Here is a 5,084-nt window from a genome sequence, read left to right as displayed (position 1 = left end):
ACCTACTGAGTGTTGGGATTACAGTCCTGTGCCACCAAGTCTAGTATTTGCCACTGTAGGATTTTGTGGGAAAATCATTTTAGAGTCTCTGCCTTAAGGATCATTTCATCCTGACTTAAAACAGAGAACCTGTGTGGATGTGTGCTATTTCTGAAAGGCGAGGTGTGAATCTTTCTTAGACTGGCCTCTTTAAATCCACATGTTAGATAGAGCCAGATTATAGCTGTATATATTAATGGGGCACCAAGCACTGCTATGACTTGAATCTGATGTGGAATGACCAAGTCAAGCCATCTAACTCATCTATCCCCTCAAACATTTGACCCCTTCCATGATGAGGATACTTGAGATGTCTCTTTCCTGTGTGTGACACTTACTGCAGCCTCCTCTTCCCTCCTCTCCTCTCTCTTCCTCTCCCCTCCTTATCCCTTTACAACCCTTTGCTGTCATGGTTTCTGCTGAGAAAAACATTTTGACTTACTGATCTGGCTTCCTTAGTTTTGGTGTCACGCCTCTCATCCCAGTGCTGGAGAGGCTGAAGCAGGAAGATGATACGCTTGGGGCCAGCCTGGGCTGCATAAGACCTTGTCAACAACAACAAAAACAAAAAACCAAACAACAACAATGAAAACAGGCAATAGGCCAGGCACATGGTGGCCCATCTTTAATCCCAGTGCTCTGGAGGCAGAGGCAGGAGGATCTCTGTGAGTTCCAGAACAGCCTGGTCTACATAGCAAACTGCAGGACAGCCAGGGCTATGTAGAGAGATCTTGTCTCAAAAAAGAAACAACAAAAACAGCAATAAAAAACAAACAGACTAATTAATTAATTAATATAAATTCACTCCATCTTGCTTGCCAGCTGTCACCTTCCTTGGCCTTGCCCCAGCTATATTTGGTATGTGCTTGTAACTCAATGCCTGCAATGGTGGATCTGCTCTATCTGACCCCAGGCAGGTGGCTTCACTGTGCTCCTCATAGACTCTTCTGGACGGTTCTAATACTTACTCTAAAGATGTTACTAGTTTCTCTCATTTAAATTTTGTGCCTCCTCAGCCCCATTGTGATGATGGGGATGAGCATAGCCTCATGTAAGTAAGTGTAACACTAACTACAGCTAAGTGAGTGTTTACTGCCTATCTGCACCCAACCTGCCTCTAAACCTTAAAACAAATGGGAAATAGGGACATTGTCATTTACATTTCTAATCTTGGGAATATTTCCGTGGCAGAAATAATATGTGCACATTATATTAAACATCAGACATTCTGTCTGGAGAGATGGCTCAGCCACCAAATTTGAAAAGTGTACACACACACACACACACACACACACACACACACACACACACACACACAAAGAGACAAACAGACAGATCACACACACACACACACACAATACATACATAAATACTTTTTTGAGGCAGGGTCTTACAATGTATTCCTGGCTGGCTTGGAACTCATTGAGTTGACCAGGCTAGTCTCAAACTCTTAGAGATTCTCCTGCCTTTGCCTTCTGCATGCTGGGATTAAAGATGTGTGCCACCTTGCCCGGGCAGAGTAATGCTTTCAAGCCACTAAACAATATGTTATAAAAATAAGATGAAAAGTTAATGTTATTTACATTTCAACCTCCAAAAGGTACTGCACTTCACCTCCTATATGAACTGTTCTAATTTTTTTCCGTGTTTTTTCAAATCTGTTCTTCCATGGTGTCTGTGTTCATGTGCCTGTGTGGCTGTAAATGCTTGGGAGTGGATTATATGTGCTGTCCTTGCTCTAACTCACTGGGTAACAAACTAGGTTATTCTCATTTATCCAGGCTACTGTGTGTATGTGGGGGGGCACCCTCATTCTTCTTATAGAATTTAATAGGGGCTTGCTTACAGTTTTATTGGCTTAGTCCATTATCATCATGGTGAGGAGCATGGCGGCATGCAGACAGACATGGTGCTGGAAGTAGCTGAGAGTTCTATGCCCTGATCTACAGACATCAGGAAGAGAGAGATGATGGACCTGGTTTGAGCTTTTTGAAACCTCTAAGCCCACCCCCAGTGACATACTTTCTCCAACAAAGCCCCACCCCCAATCCTTCTCAAATAGTGCCACTCCCTGCTGACTAAACATTCAACTAGATGAGCCTATGGGGCCATTCTTATTAAGCCACCACAGGTACTAGAAGCAGAGACATTGCAGATTATTCATTTACTTATTTTTGCTGTTTCTGTGACAGGGTCTTACTCTGTAGCCCAGGCTAGTCCCTAATTCTCTGCAGTTTTTCTGTCCTACCATCTGAGTGCTGGGATTAAAGATGTGCACCACCGCCAACACTTGGGAGGCAGAGACAGGCAGATCTCTATGAGTTCAAGGTCAGCCTGGTCTATAGAGTGAGTTCCAGGACAGCCAAGATTGCTACACAGAAAAACCATGACTTAAAAAACCAAAGTTGGGGCAGGGAGTGTGTGTGTATGTGTGTGTGTGTGTGTGTGTGTGTGTGTGTGTGTGTGTGTGTGTGTGTAGATGTGCACCACCAATCTGTCTAGAATGCAATGTCCCATTTTTCAGTTGAATTTTTAAAATTTTAATGAGATTGACCTATTGCAAGGATTGAGGGGCTGTTTGTATTGTTTATTCATGTCTTTTATTACTTTTTAATTTTCACTTCTATTTTCAATTGGTGACAACTCTTTATGTGAACTGAGATACATATAAATACGCTATTTAACTTTGACTCAAGTAAATCTTGAGTTCATAGATGCTGGGTTTGTAGGCTCCTCCAAATCTATAACTTTAATAAATAAAAAAATCTATTTTTCTTTGCAAAAAAATTGATGTTGGTGTTAGACTAATGATCCTATTTAAAACTTCAAGGTTAGAACCCCCCCCCTTTTTTTTTACTAATTATTTCATCATTTGATTTCTGTGGTTTGGTTTATGTGCTTAGAGCAATCGGTGCATCTGGAAGCTGCTGCTGAGTTGCAGAGCATGAGTTAAAAGTCAAGCTCTGTTTTCCTTCCAAATGTAGAGTAATTTTAAATTTTATTTCTTTAATTGTGGTGCTGAGGATCAAACGTAGGAGCTTAGCACCCTACCGCTCAGCTACATTCCAGCCCTGGCTAGTTGATCCTTTCATAATAAAGAGTTGTTTCTTTTGAAGCTAGAGGTGAAGAAAGGGCTGTGATTCCAACCCTGCACTACTCTGGCCAAGCTGGCCTTTCACCTCTTAGCATACACGAGCCTAATCCCCAGCAACACACAGGTTCTGAGACTACTAGGAACTCTTTGTCCAATAGAAGAGAACAAGAACAAGAACAAGAGACAAGAACCAGGTGAACGATGGAGAAAGAGATGGAGAGGTCTGGAGCCAGCCAGGCAGCCACCAGCCAGCCAGACATGGGGTAGGACATACAGAAGGAAAGAAAGGTAAAAAGCCTGAGGCAAAATGTAGATGAAGAGAAACAGGTTAAATAATATACAAACCAAAGACAAATACCTGCAGGCTTCTGGGTGGATGCTACCCCAGGTAAAGGGGTACCCTACCCTGCCACTTAGTGGGCCCCAAAGGTGAGACTTCTGCTCCCGTGCAAAGCCCTGTTTCTCTCTTTATTCTGAGCTCTCTTTTGGAATGGGAATGTCTGCCCCTTGCCTGCCTCATGGTCTTTTGGAACATTCGTAACAAACCTGGTTTTGCAGGTTCACAGCTAGAGAAGGGATTTCCTTCTCCCTGGGTCCACCCACACCTGACTGATGTGATACTGTTCTGCCTTAGGTCTTGGAGAGGTTCTGGGAAAGTTACGACTTTGGACCAGCTGGGATGGGATAGGTGCATTTAGCACATGAGAAGAATGTGAATTTGGGGGGCACAGAGAGTAGAGTGTTATGGACTGATATCCCTCCAAATTTGTGACTAAAGCCGTACAGTCCAGTACTCCAAAGTGTGACTGCATTTGGAGACAGAGCTTACGACGGGAGATGATATTGAAATGGTGCCGTCAGATGGACTCTAATCTGAATGGTGTCTTCGTAAGAAGATCAGGACATATGCAGAGAGCCCCGGGGCACACACTTAGAAAGGACAGAGAGAAGTGGGCGTCTGCAAGTCAGGCAGAGGTCTCTTGAGAAACCAGTTCTGGCCACACCCTGATCTTGGATGTCCAACCTCTAGAACTGTGAGTGTATTTACCTACTTCTGCAAATCTGTGATCAAAATGCCCCCCAAGAAAGGAGGGAATTATTTTTTTTCCGCTCAGATTCTAGTCTAAGATCACTTGGCCCCAGGTGCTTGGGCAGAACATCGTGACATTTGGCAGAAGACAGTCATTCACTTCACAGGAGCTGGGACACACAGAGAACAGAGGAAGGGGACAGGACTGGGGACCTAAGCACACACCCTGGCAGCCTGCTTGCCGCAGCTGGGCTGCTACCTCTGAGATTTCCAGCACCATCCAAAATTGCACCACCACTGGAGAGCAGATGTGGGGGGGGGGGCATTACACATCCAAGCCATAATAGTGAGGAAATAACTTTCTGTTAAGTCATACATTTCTCTCTGTGTCCTTTCTAAGTGTGTGCCCCGGGGCTCTCTCCATATGTCCTGGTCTTCTTACGAAGACACCACTTAGATTAGAGTCCATCTGACGGCACCATTTCAATATCATCTCCCGTCATAAGCCCTGCCTCCAAATGCAGTCACACTTTGGAGTATTGGACTGTACGGCTTTAGTCACATACTGAATTCCACACTAGAATCCCAGGGAAGCCGATGAAGCTCGGTGCAGAGCACTGGTGTGCAGGAGGCTGCGGGCTCTATCCCTCCCACACAGTTTATCAGCTGCTTTCCTTGGTATTAGTCTTTTTTTTGGGGGGGGGTCTTCTTGTTTTTTCCATTAAAGCTGAAGTTTACATAGAATGATTTTTTGCTAATGATGAGAAAGAAGGGTTCATTTTTACTCTCAATCAGAGAGTCAATGAAGTACCTTAAAAAAAAAAAACCCACAACAAAACCAGTTCGCAGCCCCTTGGTCTTAAGGATGCAGTCAGTGTGTACTTATATCTTCTACTCTGTTGGTGATTCACCAGCTGTGCC

Source organism: Peromyscus leucopus, chromosome 9, assembly GCF_004664715.2.
Source record: "Peromyscus leucopus breed LL Stock chromosome 9, UCI_PerLeu_2.1, whole genome shotgun sequence".
NCBI classification, from domain to species: domain Eukaryota; kingdom Metazoa; phylum Chordata; class Mammalia; order Rodentia; family Cricetidae; genus Peromyscus; species Peromyscus leucopus.
Note: the sequence above shows the minus strand (reverse complement) of the source record.